The following is a 23,093-nucleotide window of genomic DNA, read 5'->3' as shown; positions in this document are numbered from 1 at the left end:
GGCCATGACCGACCAGTAGAGGATAACAGAAAAAGGTTTTTAATTGAAATAACTATCTTTTTTGCAAAGTGGTATTGTAGTCTTTGTTTCAGCTGAGACAAAAATAAATCTTTTTATCTGCTTCTTATTTAGGGTTTTATGTTAGCTTGATAACATGTAGCACATAATCTCTGTGGCCAATGACACAGACGCATCTCGAGACCTCACCCTGACATGTTTCTGGGTGTATTTTCAGCTCCAATTTTGCCTGCAGATCCAAGAAGTTAGTCCTCGTTAGTATAGTGGTGAGTATCCCCGCCTGTCACGCGGGAGACCGGGGTTCGATTCCCCGACGGGGAGAATATTGCAAGTTTTTATCAGGTTCAGAGATTCGTTGCTCAAGGTTATGGAGAATCAAAGTCCGAATCCAATTGTAGTGTGAAAAATATACCACTTGATTTTGAGAGCATAAGAAAGAACCAGAAACACCAATTGCATAGCCTCGTTTTTAGTTTGGGTATCACCCCTTGCTTTTATCTAGCATGGCATGTACTGTTTTTGTGCATTACAATATTTGCATATCATCCTCTTACAATTGGCTCATGCTGTAACACAGGAGACAGCTATGTAGTGGACAAGTCTCTTGTGAGCTAAACCTGATTATGACATCACATCAATGTAGCAAAGCTGAAACTATTGTATGCCTACAGAGTATAGACTGAGAGAGAAGTGTCTTTTCCTATGAATTGCAGGCTAAAATGGACTTGCATCCCCTACTTTCAAAGGGAGTAACTGTATAGTAAGTGAGATAGATAGACCGATATCATGTAAGCTTCCTGGCCATGACCGACCAGTAGAGGATAACAGAAAAAGGTTTTTAATTGAAATAACTATCTTTTTTGCAAAGTGGTATTGTAGTCTTTGTTTCAGCTGAGACAAAAATAAATCTGTTTATCTGCTTCTTATTTAGGGTTTTATGTTAGCTTGATAACATGTAGCACATAATCTCTGTGGCCAATGACACAGACGCATCTCGAGACCTCACCCTGACATGTTTCTGGGTGTATTTTCAGCTCCAATTTTGCCTGCAGATTCAAGAAGTTAGTCCTCGTTAGTATAGTGGTGAGTATCCCCGCCTGTCACGCGGGAGACCGGGGTTCGATTCCCCGACGGGGAGAACATTGCAAGTTTTTATCAGGTTCAGAGATTCGTTGCTCAAGGTTATGGAGAATCAAAGTCCGAATCCAATTGTAGTGTGAAAAATATACCACTTGATTTTGAGAGCATAAGAAAGAACCAGAAACACCAATTGCATAGCCTCGTTTTTAGTTTGGGTATCACCCCTTGCTTTTATCTAGCATGGCATGTACTGTTTTTGTGCATTACAATATTTGCATATCATCCTCTTACAATTGGCTCATGCTGTAACACAGGAGACAGCTATGTAGTGGACAAGTCTCTTGTGAGCTAAACCTGATTATGACATCACATCAATGTAGCAAAGCTGAAACTATTGTATGCCTACAGAGTATAGACTGAGAGAGAAGTGTCTTTTCCTATGAATTGCAGGCTAAAATGGACTTGCATCCCCTACTTTCAAAGGGAGTAACTGTATAGTAAGTGAGATAGAAAGACCGATATCATGTAAGCTTCCTGGCCATGACCGACCAGTAGAGGATAACAGAAAAAGGTTTTTAATTGAAATGACTATCTTTTTTGCAAAGTGGTATTGTAGTCTTTGTTTCAGCTGAGACAAAAATAAATCTTTTTATCTGCTTCTTATTTAGGGTTTTATGTTAGCTTGATAACATGTAGCACATAATCTCTGTGGCCAATGACACAGACGCATCTCGAGACCTCACCCTGACATGTTTCTGGGTGTATTTTCAGCTCCAATTTTGCCTGCAGATTCAAGAAGTTAGTCCTCGTTAGTATAGTGGTGAGTATCCCCGCCTGTCACGCGGGAGACTGGGGTTCGATTCCCCGACGGGGAGAACATTGCAAGTTTTTATCAGGTTCAGAGATTCGTTGCTCAAGGTTATGGAGAATCAAAGTCCGAATCCAATTGTAGCGTGAAAAATATACCACTTGATTTTGAGAGCATAAGAAAGAACCAGAAACACCAATTGCATAGCCTCGTTTTTAGTTTGGGTATCACCCCTTGCTTTTATCTAGCATGGCATGTACTGTTTTTGTGCATTACAATATTTGCATATCATCCTCTTACAATTGGCTCATGCTGTAACAGAGGAGACAGCTATGTAGTGGACAAGTCTCTTGTGAGCTAAACCTGATTATGACATCACATCAATGTAGCAAAGCTGAAACTATTGTATGCCTACAGAGTATAGACTGAGAGAGAAGTGTCTTTTCCTATGAATTGCAGGCTAAAATGGACTTGCATCCCCTACTTTCAAAGGGAGTAACTGGATAGTAAGTGAGATAGATAGACCGATATCATGTAAGCTTCCTGGCCATGACCGACCAGTAGAGGATAACAGAAAAAGGTTTTTAATTGAAATGACTATCTTTTTTGCAAAGTGGTATTGTAGTCTTTGTTTCAGCTGAGACAAAAATAAATCTTTTTATCTGCTTCTTATTTAGGGTTTTATGTTAGCTTGATAACATGTAGCACATAATCTCTGTGGCCAATGACACAGACGCATCTCGAGACCTCACCCTGACATGTTTCTGGGTGTATTTTCAGCTCCAATTTTGCCTGCAGATTCAAGAAGTTAGTCCTCGTTAGTATAGTGGTGAGTATCCCCACCTGTCACGCGGGAGACTGGGGTTCGATTCCCCGACGGGGAGAACATTGCAAGTTTTTATCAGGTTCAGAGATTCGTTGCTCAAGGTTATGGAGAATCAAAGTCCGAATCCAATTGTAGCGTGAAAAATATACCACTTGATTTTGAGAGCATAAGAAAGAACCAGAAACACCAATTGCATAGCCTCGTTTTTAGTTTGGGTATCACCCCTTGCTTTTATCTAGCATGGCATGTACTGTTTTTGTGCATTACAATATTTGCATATCATCCTCTTACAATTGGCTCATGCTGTAACAGAGGAGACAGCTATGTAGTGGACAAGTCTCTTGTGAGCTAAACCTGATTATGACATCACATCAATGTAGCAAAGCTGAAACTATTGTATGCCTACAGAGTATAGACTGAGAGAGAAGTGTCTTTTCCTATGAATTGCAGGCTAAAATGGACTTGCATCCCCTACTTTCAAAGGGAGTAACTGGATAGTAAGTGAGATAGATAGACCGATATCATGTAAGCTTCCTGGCCATGACCGACCAGTAGAGGATAACAGAAAAAGGTTTTTAATTGAAATGACTATCTTTTTTGCAAAGTGGTATTGTAGTCTTTGTTTCAGCTGAGACAAAAATAAATCTGTTTATCTGCTTCTTATTTAGGGTTTTATGTTAGCTTGATAACATGTAGCACATAATCTCTGTGGCCAATGACACAGACGCATCTCGAGACCTCACCCTGACATGTTTCTGGGTGTATTTTCAGCTCCAATTTTGCCTGCAGATTCAAGAAGTTAGTCCTTGTTAGTATAGTGGTGAGTATCCCCGCCTGTCACGCGGGAGACCGGGGTTCGATTCCCCGACGGGGAGAACATTGCAAGTTTTTATCAGGTTCAGAGATTCGTTGCTCAAGGTTATGGAGAATCAAAGTCCGAATCCAATTGTAGCGTGAAAAATATACCACTTGATTTTGAGAGCATAAGAAAGAACCAGAAACACCAATTGCATAGCCTCATTTTTAGTTTGGGTATCACCCCTTGCTTTTATCTAGCATGGCATGTACTGTTTTTGTGCATTACAATATTTGCATATCATCCTCTTACAATTGGCTCATGCTGTAACACAGGAGACAGCTATGTAGTGGACAAGTCTCTTGTGAGCTAAACCTGATTATGACATCACATCAATGTAGCAAAGCTGAAACTATTGTATGCCTACAGAGTATAGACTAAGAGAGAAGTGTCTTTTCCTATGAATTGCAGGCTAAAATGGACTTGCATCCCCTACTTTCAAAGGGAGTAACTGTATAGTAAGTGAGATAGAAAGACCGATATCATGTAAGCTTCCTGGCCATGACCGACCAGTAGAGGATAACAGAAAAAGGTTTTTAATTGAAATGACTATCTTTTTTGCAAAGTGGTATTGTAGTCTTTGTTTCAGCTGAGACAAAAATAAATCTTTTTATCTGCTTCTTATTTAGGGTTTTATGTTAGCTTGATAACATGTAGCACATAATCTCTGTGGCCAATGACACAGACGCATCTCGAGACCTCACCCTGACATGTTTCTGGGTGTATTTTCAGCTCCAATTTTGCCTGCAGATTCAAGAAGTTAGTCCTCGTTAGTATAGTGGTGAGTATCCCCGCCTGTCACGCGGGAGACCGGGGTTCGATTCCCCGACGGGGAGAACATTGCAAGTTTTTATCAGGTTCAGAGATTCGTTGCTCAAGGTTATGGAGAATCAAAGTCCGAATCCAATTGTAGCGTGAAAAATATACCACTTGATTTTGAGAGCATAAGAAAGAACCAGAAACACCAATTGCATAGCCTCATTTTTAGTTTGGGTATCACCCCTTGCTTTTATCTAGCATGGCATGTACTGTTTTTGTGCATTACAATATTTGCATATCATCCTCTTACAATTGGCTCATGCTGTAACACAGGAGACAGCTATGTAGTGGACAAGTCTCTTGTGAGCTAAACCTGATTATGACATCACATCAATGTAGCAAAGCTGAAACTATTGTATGCCTATAGACTGAGAGAGAAGTGTCTTTTCCTATGAATTGCAGGCTAAAATGGACTTGCATCCCCTACTTTCAAAGGGAGTAACTGTATAGTAAGTGAGATAGATAGACCGATATCATGTAAGCTTCCTGGCCATGACCGACCAGTAGAGGATAACAGAAAAAGGTTTTTAATTGAAATAACTATCTTTTTTGCAAAGTGGTATTGTAGTCTTTGTTTCAGCTGAGACAAAAATAAATCTTTTTATCTGCTTCTTATTTAGGGTTTTATGTTAGCTTGATAACATGTAGCACATAATCTCTGTGGCCAATGACACAGACGCATCTCGAGACCTCACCCTGACATGTTTCTGGGTGTATTTTCAGCTCCAATTTTGCCTGCAGATCCAAGAAGTTAGTCCTCGTTAGTATAGTGGTGAGTATCCCCGCCTGTCACGCGGGAGACCGGGGTTCGATTCCCCGACGGGGAGAATATTGCAAGTTTTTATCAGGTTCAGAGATTCGTTGCTCAAGGTTATGGAGAATCAAAGTCCGAATCCAATTGTAGTGTGAAAAATATACCACTTGATTTTGAGAGCATAAGAAAGAACCAGAAACACCAATTGCATAGCCTCGTTTTTAGTTTGGGTATCACCCCTTGCTTTTATCTAGCATGGCATGTACTGTTTTTGTGCATTACAATATTTGCATATCATCCTCTTACAATTGGCTCATGCTGTAACACAGGAGACAGCTATGTAGTGGACAAGTCTCTTGTGAGCTAAACCTGATTATGACATCACATCAATGTAGCAAAGCTGAAACTATTGTATGCCTACAGAGTATAGACTGAGAGAGAAGTGTCTTTTCCTATGAATTGCAGGCTAAAATGGACTTGCATCCCCTACTTTCAAAGGGAGTAACTGTATAGTAAGTGAGATAGATAGACCGATATCATGTAAGCTTCCTGGCCATGACCGACCAGTAGAGGATAACAGAAAAAGGTTTTTAATTGAAATAACTATCTTTTTTGCAAAGTGGTATTGTAGTCTTTGTTTCAGCTGAGACAAAAATAAATCTGTTTATCTGCTTCTTATTTAGGGTTTTATGTTAGCTTGATAACATGTAGCACATAATCTCTGTGGCCAATGACACAGACGCATCTCGAGACCTCACCCTGACATGTTTCTGGGTGTATTTTCAGCTCCAATTTTGCCTGCAGATTCAAGAAGTTAGTCCTCGTTAGTATAGTGGTGAGTATCCCCGCCTGTCACGCGGGAGACCGGGGTTCGATTCCCCGACGGGGAGAACATTGCAAGTTTTTATCAGGTTCAGAGATTCGTTGCTCAAGGTTATGGAGAATCAAAGTCCGAATCCAATTGTAGCGTGAAAAATATACCACTTGATTTTGAGAGCATAAGAAAGAACCAGAAACACCAATTGCATAGCCTCATTTTTAGTTTGGGTATCACCCCTTGCTTTTATCTAGCATGGCATGTACTGTTTTTGTGCATTACAATATTTGCATATCATCCTCTTACAATTGGCTCATGCTGTAACACAGGAGACAGCTATGTAGTGGACAAGTCTCTTGTGAGCTGAACCTGATTATGACATCACATCAATGTAGCAAAGCTGAAACTATTGTATGCCTATAGACTGAGAGAGAAGTGTCTTTTCCTATGAATTGCAGGCTAAAATGGACTTGCATCCCCTACTTTCAAAGGGAGTAACTGTATAGTAAGTGAGATAGATAGACCGATATCATGTAAGCTTCCTGGCCATGACCGACCAGTAGAGGATAACAGAAAAAGGTTTTTAATTGAAATAACTATCTTTTTTGCAAAGTGGTATTGTAGTCTTTGTTTCAGCTGAGACAAAAATAAATCTTTTTATCTGCTTCTTATTTAGGGTTTTATGATAGCTTGATAACATGTAGCACATAATCTCTGTGGCCAATGACACAGGCGCATCTCGAGACCTCACCCTGACATGTTTCTGGGTGTATTTTCAGCTCCAATTTTGCCTGCAGATCCAAGAAGTTAGTCCTCGTTAGTATAGTGGTGAGTATCCCCGCCTGTCACGCGGGAGACCGGGGTTCGATTCCCCGACGGGGAGAACATTGCAAGTTTTTATCAGGTTCAGAGATTCGTTGCTCAAGGTTATGGAGAATCAAAGTCCGAATCCAATTGTAGTGTGAAAAATATACCACTTGATTTTGAGAGCATAAGAAAGAACCAGAAACACCAATTGCATAGCCTCGTTTTTAGTTTGGGTATCACCCCTTGCTTTTATCTAGCATGGCATGTACTGTTTTTGTGCATTACAATATTTGCATATCATCCTCTTACAATTGGCTCATGCTGTAACACAGGAGACAGCTATGTAGTGGACAAGTCTCTTGTGAGCTAAACCTGATTATGACATCACATCAATGTAGCAAAGCTGAAACTATTGTATGCCTACAGAGTATAGACTGAGAGAGAAGTGTCTTTTCCTATGAATTGCAGGCTAAAATGGACTTGCATCCCCTACTTTCAAAGGGAGTAACTGTATAGTAAGTGAGATAGAAAGACCGATATCATGTAAGCTTCCTGGCCATGACCGACCAGTAGAGGATAACAGAAAAAGGTTTTTAATTGAAATGACTATCTTTTTTGCAAAGTGGTATTGTAGTCTTTGTTTCAGCTGAGACAAAAATAAATCTTTTTATCTGCTTCTTATTTAGGGTTTTATGTTAGCTTGATAACATGTAGCACATAATCTCTGTGGCCAATGACACAGACGCATCTCGAGACCTCACCCTGACATGTTTCTGGGTGTATTTTCAGCTCCAATTTTGCCTGCAGATTCAAGAAGTTAGTCCTCGTTAGTATAGTGGTGAGTATCCCCACCTGTCACGCGGGAGACTGGGGTTCGATTCCCCGACGGGGAGAACATTGCAAGTTTTTATCAGGTTCAGAGATTCGTTGCTCAAGGTTATGGAGAATCAAAGTCCGAATCCAATTGTAGCGTGAAAAATATACCACTTGATTTTGAGAGCATAAGAAAGAACCAGAAACACCAATTGCATAGCCTCGTTTTTAGTTTGGGTATCACCCCTTGCTTTTATCTAGCATGGCATGTACTGTTTTTGTGCATTACAATATTTGCATATCATCCTCTTACAATTGGCTCATGCTGTAACAGAGGAGACAGCTATGTAGTGGACAAGTCTCTTGTGAGCTAAACCTGATTATGACATCACATCAATGTAGCAAAGCTGAAACTATTGTATGCCTACAGAGTATAGACTGAGAGAGAAGTGTCTTTTCCTATGAATTGCAGGCTAAAATGGACTTGCATCCCCTACTTTCAAAGGGAGTAACTGGATAGTAAGTGAGATAGATAGACCGATATCATGTAAGCTTCCTGGCCATGACCGACCAGTAGAGGATAACAGAAAAAGGTTTTTAATTGAAATGACTATCTTTTTTGCAAAGTGGTATTGTAGTCTTTGTTTCAGCTGAGACAAAAATAAATCTTTTTATCTGCTTCTTATTTAGGGTTTTATGTTAGCTTGATAACATGTAGCACATAATCTCTGTGGCCAATGACACAGACGCATCTCGAGACCTCACCCTGACATGTTTCTGGGTGTATTTTCAGCTCCAATTTTGCCTGCAGATTCAAGAAGTTAGTCCTCGTTAGTATAGTGGTGAGTATCCCCACCTGTCACGCGGGAGACTGGGGTTCGATTCCCCGACGGGGAGAACATTGCAAGTTTTTATCAGGTTCAGAGATTCGTTGCTCAAGGTTATGGAGAATCAAAGTCCGAATCCAATTGTAGCGTGAAAAATATACCACTTGATTTTGAGAGCATAAGAAAGAACCAGAAACACCAATTGCATAGCCTCGTTTTTAGTTTGGGTATCACCCCTTGCTTTTATCTAGCATGGCATGTACTGTTTTTGTGCATTACAATATTTGCATATCATCCTCTTACAATTGGCTCATGCTGTAACACAGGAGACAGCTATGTAGTGGACAAGTCTCTTGTGAGCTAAACCTGATTATGACATCACATCAATGTAGCAAAGCTGAAACTATTGTATGCCTACAGAGTATAGACTGAGAGAGAAGTGTCTTTTCCTATGAATTGCAGGCTAAAATGGACTTGCATCCCCTACTTTCAAAGGGAGTAACTGTATAGTAAGTGAGATAGATAGACCGATATCATGTAAGCTTCCTGGCCATGACCGACCAGTAGAGGATAACAGAAAAAGGTTTTTAATTGAAATGACTATCTTTTTTGCAAAGTGGTATTGTAGTCTTTGTTTCAGCTGAGACAAAAATAAATCTTTTTATCTGCTTCTTATTTAGGGTTTTATGTTAGCTTGATAACATGTAGCACATAATCTCTGTGGCCAATGACACAGACGCATCTCGAGACCTCACCCTGACATGTTTCTGGGTGTATTTTCAGCTCCAATTTTGCCTGCAGATTCAAGAAGTTAGTCCTCGTTAGTATAGTGGTGAGTATCCCCGCCTGTCACGCGGGAGACCGGGGTTCGATTCCCCGACGGGGAGAACATTGCAAGTTTTTATCAGGTTCAGAGATTCGTTGCTCAAGGTTATGGAGAATCAAAGTCCGAATCCAATTGTAGCGTGAAAAATATACCACTTGATTTTGAGAGCATAAGAAAGAACCAGAAACACCAATTGCATAGCCTCATTTTTAGTTTGGGTATCACCCCTTGCTTTTATCTAGCATGGCATGTACTGTTTTTGTGCATTACAATATTTGCATATCATCCTCTTACAATTGGCTCATGCTGTAACACAGGAGACAGCTATGTAGTGGACAAGTCTCTTGTGAGCTAAACCTGATTATGACATCACATCAATGTAGCAAAGCTGAAACTATTGTATGCCTATAGACTGAGAGAGAAGTGTCTTTTCCTATGAATTGCAGGCTAAAATGGACTTGCATCCCCTACTTTCAAAGGGAGTAACTGTATAGTAAGTGAGATAGAAAGACCGATATCATGTAAGCTTCCTGGCCATGACCGACCAGTAGAGGATAACAGAAAAAGGTTTTTAATTGAAATAACTATCTTTTTTGCAAAGTGGTATTGTAGTCTTTGTTTCAGCTGAGACAAAAATAAATCTTTTTATCTGCTTCTTATTTAGGGTTTTATGTTAGCTTGATAACATGTAGCACATAATCTCTGTGGCCAATGACACAGACGCATCTCGAGACCTCACCCTGACATGTTTCTGGGTGTATTTTCAGCTCCAATTTTGCCTGCAAATCCAAGAAGTTAGTCCTCGTTAGTATAGTGGTGAGTATCCCCGCCTGTCACGCGGGAGACCGGGGTTCGATTCCCAGACGGGGAGAACATTGCAAGTTTTTATCAGGTTCAGAGATTCGTTGCTCAAGGTTATGGAGAATCAAAGTCCGAATCCAATTGTAGTGTGAAAAATATACCACTTGATTTTGAGAGCATAAGAAAGAACCAGAAACACCAATTGCATAGCCTCGTTTTTAGTTTGGGTATCACCCCTTGCTTTTATCTAGCATGGCATGTACTGTTTTTGTGCATTACAATATTTGCATATCATCCTCTTACAATTGGCTCATGCTGTAACACAGGAGACAGCTATGTAGTGGACAAGTCTCTTGTGAGCTAAACCTGATTATGACATCACATCAATGTAGCAAAGCTGAAACTATTGTATGCCTACAGAGTATAGACTGAGAGAGAAGTGTCTTTTCCTATGAATTGCAGGCTAAAATGGACTTGCATCCCCTACTTTCAAAGGGAGTAACTGGATAGTAAGTGAGATAGATAGACCGATATCATGTAAGCTTCCTGGCCATGACCGACCAGTAGAGGATAACAGAAAAAGGTTTTTAATTGAAATGACTATCTTTTTTGCAAAGTGGTATTGTAGTCTTTGTTTCAGCTGAGACAAAAATAAATCTGTTTATCTGCTTCTTATTTAGGGTTTTATGTTAGCTTGATAACATGTAGCACATAATCTCTGTGGCCAATGACACAGACGCATCTCGAGACCTCACCCTGACATGTTTCTGGGTGTATTTTCAGCTCCAATTTTGCCTGCAGATTCAAGAAGTTAGTCCTCGTTAGTATAGTGGTGAGTATCCCCGCCTGTCACGCGGGAGACTGGGGTTCGATTCCCCGACGGGGAGAACATTGCAAGTTTTTATCAGGTTCAGAGATTCGTTGCTCAAGGTTATGGAGAATCAAAGTCCGAATCCAATTGAAGCGTGAAAAATATACCACTTGATTTTGAGAGCATAAGAAAGAACCAGAAACACCAATTGCATAGCCTCGTTTTTAGTTTGGGTATCACCCCTTGCTTTTATCTAGCATGGCATGTACTGTTTTTGTGCATTACAATATTTGCATATCATCCTCTTACAATTGGCTCATGCTGTAACACAGGAGACAGCTATGTAGTGGACAAGTCTCTTGTGAGCTAAACCTGATTATGACATCACATCAATGTAGCAAAGCTGAAACTATTGTATGCCTACAGAGTATAGACTGAGAGAGAAGTGTCTTTTCCTATGAATTGCAGGCTAAAATGGACTTGCATCCCCTACTTTCAAAGGGAGTAACTGTATAGTAAGTGAGATAGAAAGACCGATATCATGTAAGCTTCCTGGCCATGACCGACCAGTAGAGGATAACAGAAAAAGGTTTTTAATTGAAATAACTATCTTTTTTGCAAAGTGGTATTGTAGTCTTTGTTTCAGCTGAGACAAAAGTAAATCTTTTTATCTGCTTCTTATTTAGGGTTTTATGTTAGCTTGATAACATGTAGCACATAATCTCTGTGGCCAATGACACAGACGCATCTCGAGACCTCACCCTGACATGTTTCTGGGTGTATTTTCAGCTCCAATTTTGCCTGCAGATCCAAGAAGTTAGTCCTCGTTAGTATAGTGGTGAGTATCCCCGCCTGTCACGCGGGAGACCGGGGTTCGATTCCCAGACGGGGAGAACATTGCAAGTTTTTATCAGGTTCAGAGATTCGTTGCTCAAGGTTATGGAGAATCAAAGTCCGAATCCAATTGTAGTGTGAAAAATATACCACTTGATTTTGAGAGCATAAGAAAGAACCAGAAACACCAATTGCATAGCCTCGTTTTTAGTTTGGGTATCACCCCTTGCTTTTATCTAGCATGGCATGTACTGTTTTTGTGCATTACAATATTTGCATATCATCCTCTTACAATTGGCTCATGCTGTAACACAGGAGACAGCTATGTAGTGGACAAGTCTCTTGTGAGCTAAACCTGATTATGACATCACATCAATGTAGCAAAGCTGAAACTATTGTATGCCTACAGAGTATAGACTGAGAGAGAAGTGTCTTTTCCTATGAATTGCAGGCTAAAATGGACTTGCATCCCCTACTTTCAAAGGGAGTAACTGTATAGTAAGTGAGATAGATAGACCGATATCATGTAAGCTTCCTGGCCATGACCGACCAGTAGAGGATAACAGAAAAAGGTTTTTAATTGAAATAACTATCTTTTTTGCAAAGTGGTATTGTAGTCTTTGTTTCAGCTGAGACAAAAATAAATCTGTTTATCTGCTTCTTATTTAGGGTTTTATGTTAGCTTGATAACATGTAGCACATAATCTCTGTGGCCAATGACACAGACGCATCTCGAGACCTCACCCTGACATGTTTCTGGGTGTATTTTCAGCTCCAATTTTGCCTGCAGATTCAAGAAGTTAGTCCTCGTTAGTATAGTGGTGAGTATCCCCGCCTGTCACGCGGGAGACCGGGGTTCGATTCCCCGACGGGGAGAACATTGCAAGTTTTTATCAGGTTCAGAGATTCGTTGCTCAAGGTTATGGAGAATCAAAGTCCGAATCCAATTGTAGCGTGAAAAATATACCACTTGATTTTGAGAGCATAAGAAAGAACCAGAAACACCAATTGCATAGCCTCATTTTTAGTTTGGGTATCACCCCTTGCTTTTATCTAGCATGGCATGTACTGTTTTTGTGCATTACAATATTTGCATATCATCCTCTTACAATTGGCTCATGCTGTAACACAGGAGACAGCTATGTAGTGGACAAGTCTCTTGTGAGCTAAACCTGATTATGACATCACATCAATGTAGCAAAGCTGAAACTATTGTATGCCTACAGAGTATAGACTGAGAGAGAAGTGTCTTTTCCTATGAATTGCAGGCTAAAATGGACTTGCATCCCCTACTTTCAAAGGGAGTAACTGTATAGTAAGTGAGATAGAAAGACCGATATCATGTAAGCTTCCTGGCCATGACCGACCAGTAGAGGATAACAGAAAAAGGTTTTTAATTGAAATGACTATCTTTTTTGCAAAGTGGTATTGTAGTCTTTGTTTCAGCTGAGACAAAAATAAATCTTTTTATCTGCTTCTTATTTAGGGTTTTATGTTAGCTTGATAACATGTAGCACATAATCTCTGTGGCCAATGACACAGACGCATCTCGAGACCTCACCCTGACATGTTTCTGGGTGTATTTTCAGCTCCAATTTTGCCTGCAGATTCAAGAAGTTAGTCCTCGTTAGTATAGTGGTGAGTATCCCCGCCTGTCACGCGGGAGACTGGGGTTCGATTCCCCGACGGGGAGAACATTGCAAGTTTTTATCAGGTTCAGAGATTCGTTGCTCAAGGTTATGGAGAATCAAAGTCCGAATCCAATTGTAGCGTGAAAAATATACCACTTGATTTTGAGAGCATAAGAAAGAACCAGAAACACCAATTGCATAGCCTCGTTTTTAGTTTGGGTATCACCCCTTGCTTTTATCTAGCATGGCATGTACTGTTTTTGTGCATTACAATATTTGCATATCATCCTCTTACAATTGGCTCATGCTGTAACAGAGGAGACAGCTATGTAGTGGACAAGTCTCTTGTGAGCTAAACCTGATTATGACATCACATCAATGTAGCAAAGCTGAAACTATTGTATGCCTACAGAGTATAGACTAAGAGAGAAGTGTCTTTTCCTATGAATTGCAGGCTAAAATGGACTTGCATCCCCTACTTTCAAAGGGAGTAACTGTATAGTAAGTGAGATAGAAAGACCGATATCATGTAAGCTTCCTGGCCATGACCGACCAGTAGAGGATAACAGAAAAAGGTTTTTAATTGAAATGACTATCTTTTTTGCAAAGTGGTATTGTAGTCTTTGTTTCAGCTGAGACAAAATTAAATCTTTTTATCTGCTTCTTATTTAGGGTTTTATGTTAGCTTGATAACATGTAGCACATAATCTCTGTGGCCAATGACACAGACGCATCTCGAGACCTCACCCTGACATGTTTCTGGGTGTATTTTCAGCTCCAATTTTGCCTGCAGATTCAAGAAGTTAGTCCTCGTTAGTATAGTGATGAGTATCCCCGCCTGTCACGCGGGAGACTGGGGTTCGATTCCCCGACGGGGAGAACATTGCAAGTTTTTATCAGGTTCAGAGATTCGTTGCTCAAGGTTATGGAGGATCAAAGTCCGAATCCAATTGTAGCGTGAAAAATATACCACTTGATTTTGAGAGCATAAGAAAGAACCAGAAACACCAATTGCATAGCCTCGTTTTTAGTTTGGGTATCACCCCTTGCTTTTATCTAGCATGGCATGTACTGTTTTTGTGCATTACAATATTTGCATATCATCCTCTTACAATTGGCTCATGCTGTAACACAGGAGACAGCTATGTAGTGGACAAGTCTCTTGTGAGCTAAACCTGATTATGACATCACATCAATGTAGCAAAGCTGAAACTATTGTATGCCTACAGAGTATAGACTGAGAGAGAAGTGTCTTTTCCTATGAATTGCAGGCTAAAATGGACTTGCATCCCCTACTTTCAAAGGGAGTAACTGTATAGTAAGTGAGATAGATAGACCGATATCATGTAAGCTTCCTGGCCATGACCGACCAGTAGAGGATAACAGAAAAAGGTTTTTAATTGAAATGACTATCTTTTTTGCAAAGTGGTATTGTAGTCTTTGTTTCAGCTGAGACAAAAATAAATCTTTTTATCTGCTTCTTATTTAGGGTTTTATGTTAGCTTGATAACATGTAGCACATAATCTCTGTGGCCAATGACACAGACGCATCTCGAGACCTCACCCTGACATGTTTCTGGGTGTATTTTCAGCTCCAATTTTGCCTGCAGATTCAAGAAGTTAGTCCTCGTTAGTATAGTGGTGAGTATCCCCGCCTGTCACGCGGGAGACCGGGGTTCGATTCCCCGACGGGGAGAACATTGCAAGTTTTTATCAGGTTCAGAGATTCGTTGCTCAAGGTTATGGAGAATCAAAGTCCGAATCCAATTGTAGTGTGAAAAATATACCACTTGATTTTGAGAGCATAAGAAAGAACCAGAAACACCAATTGCATAGCCTCGTTTTTAGTTTGGGTATCACCCCTTGCTTTTATCTAGCATGGCATGTACTGTTTTTGTGCATTACAATATTTGCATATCATCCTCTTACAATTGGCTCATGCTGTAACACAGGAGACAGCTATGTAGTGGACAAGTCTCTTGTGAGCTAAACCTGATTATGACATCACATCAATGTAGCAAAGCTGAAACTATTGTATGCCTACAGAGTATAGACTGAGAGAGAAGTGTCTTTTCCTATGAATTGCAGGCTAAAATGGACTTGCATCCCCTACTTTCAAAGGGAGTAACTGTATAGTAAGTGAGATAGATAGACCGATATCATGTAAGCTTCCTGGCCATGACCGACCAGTAGAGGATAACAGAAAAAGGTTTTTAATTGAAATGACTATCTTTTTTGCAAAGTGGTATTGTAGTCTTTGTTTCAGCTGAGACAAAAATAAATCTTTTTATCTGCTTCTTATTTAGGGTTTTATGTTAGCTTGATAACATGTAGCACATAATCTCTGTGGCCAATGACACAGACGCATCTCGAGACCTCACCCTGACATGTTTCTGGGTGTATTTTCAGCTCCAATTTTGCCTGCAGATTCAAGAAGTTAGTCCTCGTTAGTATAGTGGTGAGTATCCCCGCCTGTCACGCGGGAGACCGGGGTTCGATTCCCCGACGGGGAGAACATTGCAAGTTTTTATCAGGTTCAGAGATTCGTTGCTCAAGGTTATGGAGAATCAAAGTCCGAATCCAATTGTAGCGTGAAAAATATACCACTTGATTTTGAGAGCATAAGAAAGAACCAGAAACACCAATTGCATAGCCTCATTTTTAGTTTGGGTATCACCCCTTGCTTTTATCTAGCATGGCATGTACTGTTTTTGTGCATTACAATATTTGCATATCATCCTCTTACAATTGGCTCATGCTGTAATACAGGAGACAGCTATGTAGTGGACAAGTCTCTTGTGAGCTAAACCTGATTATGACATCACATCAATGTAGCAAAGCTGAAACTATTGTATGCCTATAGACTGAGAGAGAAGTGTCTTTTCCTATGAATTGCAGGCTAAAATGGACTTGCATCCCCTACTTTCAAAGGGAGTAACTGTATAGTAAGTGAGATAGAAAGACCGATATCATGTAAGCTTCCTGGCCATGACCGACCAGTAGAGGATAACAGAAAAAGGTTTTTAATTGAAATAACTATCTTTTTTGCAAAGTGGTATTGTAGTCTTTGTTTCAGCTGAGACAAAAATAAATCTGTTTATCTGCTTCTTATTTAGGGTTTTATGTTAGCTTGATAACATGTAGCACATAATCTCTGTGGCCAATGACACAGACGCATCTCGAGACCTCACCCTGACATGTTTCTGGGTGTATTTTCAGCTCCAATTTTGCCTGCAGATTCAAGAAGTTAGTCCTCGTTAGTATAGTGGTGAGTATCCCCGCCTGTCACGCGGGAGACCGGGGTTCGATTCCCCGACGGGGAGAACATTGCAAGTTTTTATCAGGTTCAGAGATTCGTTGCTCAAGGTTATGGAGAATCAAAGTCCGAATCCAATTGTAGCGTGAAAAATATACCACTTGATTTTGAGAGCATAAGAAAGAACCAGAAACACCAATTGCATAGCCTCATTTTTAGTTTGGGTATCACCCCTTGCTTTTATCTAGCATGGCATGTACTGTTTTTGTGCATTACAATATTTGCATATCATCCTCTTACAATTGGCTCATGCTGTAACACAGGAGACAGCTATGTAGTAAACAAGTCTCTTGTGAGCTAAACCTGATTATGACATCACATCAATGTAGCAAAGCTGAAACTATTGTATGCCTACAGAGTATAGACTGAGAGAGAAGTGTCTTTTCCTATGAATTGCAGGCTAAAATGGACTTGCATCCCCTACTTTCAAAGGGAGTAACTGTATAGTAAGTGAGATAGAAAGACCGATATCATGTAAGCTTCCTGGCCATGACCGACCAGTAGAGGATAACAGAAAAAGGTTTTTAATTGAAATGACTATCTTTTTTGCAAAGTGGTATTGTAGTCTTTGTTTCAGCTGAGACAAAAATAAATCTTTTTATCTGCTTCTTATTTAGGGTTTTATGTTAGCTTGATAACATGTAGCACATAATCTCTGTGGCCAATGACACAGACGCATCTCGAGACCTCACCCTGACATGTTTCTGGGTGTATTTTCAGCTCCAATTTTGCCTGCAGATTCAAGAAGTTAGTCCTCGTTAGTATAGTGGTGAGTATCCCCGCCTGTCACGCGGGAGACTGGGGTTCGATTCCCCGACGGGGAGAACATTGCAAGTTTTTATCAGGTTCAGAGATTCGTTGCTCAAGGTTATGGAGAATCAAAGTCCGAATCCAATTGTAGCGTGAAAAATATACCACTTGATTTTGAGAGCATAAGAAAGAACCAGAAACACCAATTGCATAGCCTCGTTTTTAGTTTGGGTATCACCCCTTGCTTTTATCTAGCATGGCATGTACTGTTTTTGTGCATTACAATATTTGCATATCATCCTCTTACAATTGGCTCATGCTGTAACAGAGGAGACAGCTATGTAGTGGACAAGTCTCTTGTGAGCTAAACCTGATTATGACATCACATCAATGTAGCAAAGCTGAAACTATTGTATGCCTACAGAGTATAGACTGAGAGAGAAGTGTCTTTTCCTATGAATTGCAGGCTAAAATGGACTTGCATCCCCTACTTTCAAAGGGAGTAACTGGATAGTAAGTGAGATAGATAGACCGATATCATGTAAGCTTCCTGGCCATGACCGACCAGTAGAGGATAACAGAAAAAGGTTTTTAATTGAAATGACTATCTTTTTTGCAAAGTGGTATTGTAGTCTTTGTTTCAGCTGAGACAAAAATAAATCTGTTTATCTGCTTCTTATTTAGGGTTTTATGTTAGCTTGATAACATGTAGCACATAATCTCTGTGGCCAATGACACAGACGCATCTCGAGACCTCACCCTGACATGTTTCTGGGTGTATTTTCAGCTCCAATTTTGCCTGCAGATTCAAGAAGTTAGTCCTTGTTAGTATAGTGGTGAGTATCCCCGCCTGTCACGCGGGAGACCGGGGTTCGATTCCCCGACAGGGAGAACATTGCAAGTTTTTATCAGGTTCAGAGATTCGTTGCTCAAGGTTATGGAGAATCAAAGTCCGAATCCAATTGTAGCGTGAAAAATATACCACTTGATTTTGAGAGCATAAGAAAGAACCAGAAACACCAATTGCATAGCCTTATTTTTTGTTTGGGTATCACCCCTTGCTTTTATCTAGCATGGCATGTACTGTTTTTGTGCATTACAATATTTGCATATCATCCTCTTACAATTGGCTCATGCTGTAACACAGGAGACAGCTATGTAGTGGACAAGTCTCTTGTGAGCTAAACCTGATTATGACATCACATCAATGTAGCAAAGCTGAAACTATTGTATGCCTACAGAGTATAGACTGAGAGAGAAGTGTCTTTTCCTATGAATTGCAGGCTAAAATGGACTTGCATCCCCTACTTTCAAAGGGAGTAACTGTATAGTAAGTGAGATAGATAGACCGATATCATGTAAGCTTCCTGGCCATGACCGACCAGTAGAGGATAACAGAAAAAGGTTTTTAATTGAAATGACTATCTTTTTTGCAAAGTGGTATTGTAGTCTTTGTTTCAGCTGAGACAAAAATAAATCTTTTTATCTGCTTCTTATTTAGGGTTTTATGTTAGCTTGATAACATGTAGCACATAATCTCTGTGGCCAATGACACAGACGCATCTCGAGACCTCACCCTGACATGTTTCTGGGTGTATTTTCAGCTCCAATTTTGCCTGCAGATTCAAGAAGTTAGTCCTCGTTAGTATAGTGGTGAGTATCCCCGCCTGTCACGCGGGAGACCGGGGTTCGATTCCCCGACGGGGAGAACATTGCAAGTTTTTATCAGGTTCAGAGATTCGTTGCTCAAGGTTATGGAGAATCAAAGTCCGAATCCAATTGTAGCGTGAAAAATATACCACTTGATTTTGAGAGCATAAGAAAGAACCAGAAACACCAATTGCATAGCCTCATTTTTAGTTTGGGTATCACCCCTTGCTTTTATCTAGCATGGCATGTACTGTTTTTGTGCATTACAATATTTGCATATCATCCTCTTACAATTGGCTCATGCTGTAACACAGGAGACAGCTATGTAGTGGACAAGTCTCTTGTGAGCTAAACCTGATTATGACATCACATCAATGTAGCAAAGCTGAAACTATTGTATGCCTATAGACTGAGAGAGAAGTGTCTTTTCCTATGAATTGCAGGCTAAAATGGACTTGCATCCCCTACTTTCAAAGGGAGTAACTGTATAGTAAGTGAGATAGAAAGACCGATATCATGTAAGCTTCCTGGCCATGACCGACCAGTAGAGGATAACAGAAAAAGGTTTTTAATTGAAATAACTATCTTTTTTGCAAAGTGGTATTGTAGTCTTTGTTTCAGCTGAGACAAAAATAAATCTGTTTATCTGCTTCTTATTTAGGGTTTTATGTTAGCTTGATAACATGTAGCACATAATCTCTGTGGCCAATGACACAGACGCATCTCGAGACCTCACCCTGACATGTTTCTGGGTGTATTTTCAGCTCCAATTTTGCCTGCAGATTCAAGAAGTTAGTCCTCGTTAGTATAGTGGTGAGTATCCCCGCCTGTCACGCGGGAGACCGGGGTTCGATTCCCCGACGGGGAGAACATTGCAAGTTTTTATCAGGTTCAGAGATTCGTTGCTCAAGGTTATGGAGAATCAAAGTCCGAATCCAATTGTAGCGTGAAAAATATACCACTTGATTTTGAGAGCATAAGAAAGAACCAGAAACACCAATTGCATAGCCTCATTTTTAGTTTGGGTATCACCCCTTGCTTTTATCTAGCATGGCATGTACTGTTTTTGTGCATTACAATATTTGCATATCATCCTCTTACAATTGGCTCATGCTGTAACACAGGAGACAGCTATGTAGTAAACAAGTCTCTTGTGAGCTAAACCTGATTATGACATCACATCAATGTAGCAAAGCTGAAACTATTGTATGCCTACAGAGTATAGACTGAGAGAGAAGTGTCTTTTCCTATGAATTGCAGGCTAAAATGGACTTGCATCCCCTACTTTCAAAGGGAGTAACTGTATAGTAAGTGAGATAGAAAGACCGATATCATGTAAGCTTCCTGGCCATGACCGACCAGTAGAGGATAACAGAAAAAGGTTTTTAATTGAAATGACTATCTTTTTTGCAAAGTGGTATTGTAGTCTTTGTTTCAGCTGAGACAAAAATAAATCTTTTTATCTGCTTCTTATTTAGGGTTTTATGTTAGCTTGATAACATGTAGCACATAATCTCTGTGGCCAATGACACAGACGCATCTCGAGACCTCACCCTGACATGTTTCTGGGTGTATTTTCAGCTCCAATTTTGCCTGCAGATTCAAGAAGTTAGTCCTCGTTAGTATAGTGGTGAGTATCCCCGCCTGTCACGCGGGAGACTGGGGTTCGATTCCCCGACGGGGAGAACATTGCAAGTTTTTATCAGGTTCAGAGATTCGTTGCTCAAGGTTATGGAGAATCAAAGTCCGAATCCAATTGTAGCGTGAAAAATATACCACTTGATTTTGAGAGCATAAGAAAGAACCAGAAACACCAATTGCATAGCCTCGTTTTTAGTTTGGGTATCACCCCTTGCTTTTATCTAGCATGGCATGTACTGTTTTTGTGCATTACAATATTTGCATATCATCCTCTTACAATTGGCTCATGCTGTAACAGAGGAGACAGCTATGTAGTGGACAAGTCTCTTGTGAGCTAAACCTGATTATGACATCACATCAATGTAGCAAAGCTGAAACTATTGTATGCCTACAGAGTATAGACTGAGAGAGAAGTGTCTTTTCCTATGAATTGCAGGCTAAAATGGACTTGCATCCCCTACTTTCAAAGGGAGTAACTGGATAGTAAGTGAGATAGATAGACCGATATCATGTAAGCTTCCTGGCCATGACCGACCAGTAGAGGATAACAGAAAAAGGTTTTTAATTGAAATGACTATCTTTTTTGCAAAGTGGTATTGTAGTCTTTGTTTCAGCTGAGACAAAAATAAATCTGTTTATCTGCTTCTTATTTAGGGTTTTATGTTAGCTTGATAACATGTAGCACATAATCTCTGTGGCCAATGACACAGACGCATCTCGAGACCTCACCCTGACATGTTTCTGGGTGTATTTTCAGCTCCAATTTTGCCTGCAGATTCAAGAAGTTAGTCCTTGTTAGTATAGTGGTGAGTATCCCCGCCTGTCACGCGGGAGACCGGGGTTCGATTCCCCGACAGGGAGAACATTGCAAGTTTTTATCAGGTTCAGAGATTCGTTGCTCAAGGTTATGGAGAATCAAAGTCCGAATCCAATTGTAGCGTGAAAAATATACCACTTGATTTTGAGAGCATAAGAAAGAACCAGAAACACCAATTGCATAGCCTCATTTTTTGTTTGGGTATCACCCCTTGCTTTTATCTAGCATGGCATGTACTGTTTTTGTGCATTACAATATTTGCATATCATCCTCTTACAATTGGCTCATGCTGTAACACAGGAGACAGCTATGTAGTGGACAAGTCTCTTGTGAGCTAAACCTGATTATGACATCACATCAATGTAGCAAAGCTGAAACTATTGTATGCCTACAGAGTATAGACTGAGAGAGAAGTGTCTTTTCCTATGAATTGCAGGCTAAAATGGACTTGCATCCCCTACTTTCAAAGGGAGTAACTGTATAGTAAGTGAGATAGATAGACCGATATCATGTAAGCTTCCTGGCCATGACCGACCAGTAGAGGATAACAGAAAAAGGTTTTTAATTGAAATGACTATCTTTTTTGCAAAGTGGTATTGTAGTCTTTGTTTCAGCTGAGACAAAAATAAATCTTTTTATCTGCTTCTTATTTAGGGTTTTATGTTAGCTTGATAACATGTAGCACATAATCTCTGTGGCCAATGACACAGACGCATCTCGAGACCTCACCCTGACATGTTTCTGGGTGTATTTTCAGCTCCAATTTTGCCTGCAGATTCAAGAAGTTAGTCCTCGTTAGTATAGTGGTGAGTATCCCCGCCTGTCACGCGGGAGACCGGGGTTCGATTCCCCGACGGGGAGAACATTGCAAGTTTTTATCAGGTTCAGAGATTCGTTGCTCAAGGTTATGGAGAATCAAAGTCCGAATCCAATTGTAGCGTGAAAAATATACCACTTGATTTTGAGAGCATAAGAAAGAACCAGAAACACCAATTGCATAGCCTCATTTTTAGTTTGGGTATCACCCCTTGCTTTTATCTAGCATGGCATGTACTGTTTTTGTGCATTACAATATTTGCATATCATCCTCTTACAATTGGCTCATGCTGTAACACAGGAGACAGCTATGTAGTGGACAAGTCTCTTGTGAGCTAAACCTGATTATGACATCACATCAATGTAGCAAAGCTGAAACTATTGTATGCCTATAGACTGAGAGAGAAGTGTCTTTTCCTATGAATTGCAGGCTAAAATGGACTTGCATCCCCTACTTTCAAAGGGAGTAACTGTATAGTAAGTGAGATAGAAAGACCGATATCATGTAAGCTTCCTGGCCATGACCGACCAGTAGAGGATAACAGAAAAAGGTTTTTAATTGAAATAACTATCTTTTTTGCAAAGTGGTATTGTAGTCTTTGTTTCAGCTGAGACAAAAATAAATCTTTTTATCTGCTTCTTATTTAGGGTTTTATGTTAGCTTGATAACATGTAGCACATAATCTCTGTGGCCAATGACACAGACGCATCTCGAGACCTCACCCTGACATGTTTCTGGGTGTATTTTCAGCTCCAATTTTGCCTGCAGATCCAA

The 23,093-nt window shown here is 40.2% G+C and overlaps 24 non-coding genes across 24 annotated transcripts; all 24 read left to right on the top strand.

Moving 5' to 3' along the window:
• Positions 1-267: 267 nt before the first annotated feature.
• On the top strand, positions 268-339 carry TRNAD-GUC (transfer RNA aspartic acid (anticodon GUC)). Its single transcript has one exon. It is a non-coding gene; the product is annotated as a tRNA-Asp (tRNA).
• A 745-nt stretch (positions 340-1,084) lies between these two features.
• Positions 1,085-1,156, top strand: TRNAD-GUC (transfer RNA aspartic acid (anticodon GUC)). Its single transcript has one exon. It is a non-coding gene; the product is annotated as a tRNA-Asp (tRNA).
• Positions 1,157-1,901: 745 nt separating this feature from the next.
• On the top strand, positions 1,902-1,973 carry TRNAD-GUC (transfer RNA aspartic acid (anticodon GUC)). The gene has a single exon. It is a non-coding gene; the product is annotated as a tRNA-Asp (tRNA).
• A 1,562-nt stretch (positions 1,974-3,535) lies between these two features.
• TRNAD-GUC (transfer RNA aspartic acid (anticodon GUC)) lies at positions 3,536-3,607 on the top strand. The gene has a single exon. It is a non-coding gene; the product is annotated as a tRNA-Asp (tRNA).
• A 745-nt stretch (positions 3,608-4,352) lies between these two features.
• Positions 4,353-4,424, top strand: TRNAD-GUC (transfer RNA aspartic acid (anticodon GUC)). Its single transcript has one exon. It is a non-coding gene; the product is annotated as a tRNA-Asp (tRNA).
• A 738-nt stretch (positions 4,425-5,162) lies between these two features.
• TRNAD-GUC (transfer RNA aspartic acid (anticodon GUC)) lies at positions 5,163-5,234 on the top strand. Its single transcript has one exon. It is a non-coding gene; the product is annotated as a tRNA-Asp (tRNA).
• A 745-nt stretch (positions 5,235-5,979) lies between these two features.
• TRNAD-GUC (transfer RNA aspartic acid (anticodon GUC)) lies at positions 5,980-6,051 on the top strand. The gene has a single exon. It is a non-coding gene; the product is annotated as a tRNA-Asp (tRNA).
• A 738-nt stretch (positions 6,052-6,789) lies between these two features.
• On the top strand, positions 6,790-6,861 carry TRNAD-GUC (transfer RNA aspartic acid (anticodon GUC)). The gene has a single exon. It is a non-coding gene; the product is annotated as a tRNA-Asp (tRNA).
• Positions 6,862-9,240: 2,379 nt separating this feature from the next.
• Positions 9,241-9,312, top strand: TRNAD-GUC (transfer RNA aspartic acid (anticodon GUC)). The gene has a single exon. It is a non-coding gene; the product is annotated as a tRNA-Asp (tRNA).
• A 738-nt stretch (positions 9,313-10,050) lies between these two features.
• TRNAD-GUC (transfer RNA aspartic acid (anticodon GUC)) lies at positions 10,051-10,122 on the top strand. Its single transcript has one exon. It is a non-coding gene; the product is annotated as a tRNA-Asp (tRNA).
• Positions 10,123-10,867: 745 nt separating this feature from the next.
• TRNAD-GUC (transfer RNA aspartic acid (anticodon GUC)) lies at positions 10,868-10,939 on the top strand. The gene has a single exon. It is a non-coding gene; the product is annotated as a tRNA-Asp (tRNA).
• Positions 10,940-11,684: 745 nt separating this feature from the next.
• Positions 11,685-11,756, top strand: TRNAD-GUC (transfer RNA aspartic acid (anticodon GUC)). The gene has a single exon. It is a non-coding gene; the product is annotated as a tRNA-Asp (tRNA).
• A 745-nt stretch (positions 11,757-12,501) lies between these two features.
• TRNAD-GUC (transfer RNA aspartic acid (anticodon GUC)) lies at positions 12,502-12,573 on the top strand. The gene has a single exon. It is a non-coding gene; the product is annotated as a tRNA-Asp (tRNA).
• Positions 12,574-13,318: 745 nt separating this feature from the next.
• On the top strand, positions 13,319-13,390 carry TRNAD-GUC (transfer RNA aspartic acid (anticodon GUC)). Its single transcript has one exon. It is a non-coding gene; the product is annotated as a tRNA-Asp (tRNA).
• A 1,562-nt stretch (positions 13,391-14,952) lies between these two features.
• On the top strand, positions 14,953-15,024 carry TRNAD-GUC (transfer RNA aspartic acid (anticodon GUC)). Its single transcript has one exon. It is a non-coding gene; the product is annotated as a tRNA-Asp (tRNA).
• A 745-nt stretch (positions 15,025-15,769) lies between these two features.
• TRNAD-GUC (transfer RNA aspartic acid (anticodon GUC)) lies at positions 15,770-15,841 on the top strand. Its single transcript has one exon. It is a non-coding gene; the product is annotated as a tRNA-Asp (tRNA).
• A 738-nt stretch (positions 15,842-16,579) lies between these two features.
• TRNAD-GUC (transfer RNA aspartic acid (anticodon GUC)) lies at positions 16,580-16,651 on the top strand. The gene has a single exon. It is a non-coding gene; the product is annotated as a tRNA-Asp (tRNA).
• A 745-nt stretch (positions 16,652-17,396) lies between these two features.
• Positions 17,397-17,468, top strand: TRNAD-GUC (transfer RNA aspartic acid (anticodon GUC)). The gene has a single exon. It is a non-coding gene; the product is annotated as a tRNA-Asp (tRNA).
• Positions 17,469-18,213: 745 nt separating this feature from the next.
• On the top strand, positions 18,214-18,285 carry TRNAD-GUC (transfer RNA aspartic acid (anticodon GUC)). Its single transcript has one exon. It is a non-coding gene; the product is annotated as a tRNA-Asp (tRNA).
• Positions 18,286-19,030: 745 nt separating this feature from the next.
• TRNAD-GUC (transfer RNA aspartic acid (anticodon GUC)) lies at positions 19,031-19,102 on the top strand. The gene has a single exon. It is a non-coding gene; the product is annotated as a tRNA-Asp (tRNA).
• A 738-nt stretch (positions 19,103-19,840) lies between these two features.
• On the top strand, positions 19,841-19,912 carry TRNAD-GUC (transfer RNA aspartic acid (anticodon GUC)). The gene has a single exon. It is a non-coding gene; the product is annotated as a tRNA-Asp (tRNA).
• A 745-nt stretch (positions 19,913-20,657) lies between these two features.
• On the top strand, positions 20,658-20,729 carry TRNAD-GUC (transfer RNA aspartic acid (anticodon GUC)). Its single transcript has one exon. It is a non-coding gene; the product is annotated as a tRNA-Asp (tRNA).
• Positions 20,730-21,474: 745 nt separating this feature from the next.
• Positions 21,475-21,546, top strand: TRNAD-GUC (transfer RNA aspartic acid (anticodon GUC)). The gene has a single exon. It is a non-coding gene; the product is annotated as a tRNA-Asp (tRNA).
• A 745-nt stretch (positions 21,547-22,291) lies between these two features.
• On the top strand, positions 22,292-22,363 carry TRNAD-GUC (transfer RNA aspartic acid (anticodon GUC)). The gene has a single exon. It is a non-coding gene; the product is annotated as a tRNA-Asp (tRNA).
• Positions 22,364-23,093: the final 730 nt, after the last annotated feature.

Source organism: Pseudophryne corroboree, chromosome 11 (genome assembly GCF_028390025.1).
Source record: "Pseudophryne corroboree isolate aPseCor3 chromosome 11, aPseCor3.hap2, whole genome shotgun sequence".
Lineage (NCBI taxonomy): Eukaryota > Metazoa > Chordata > Amphibia > Anura > Myobatrachidae > Pseudophryne > Pseudophryne corroboree.
Note: the sequence above shows the minus strand (reverse complement) of the source record. Positions and strands in the feature narration are given on the sequence as shown.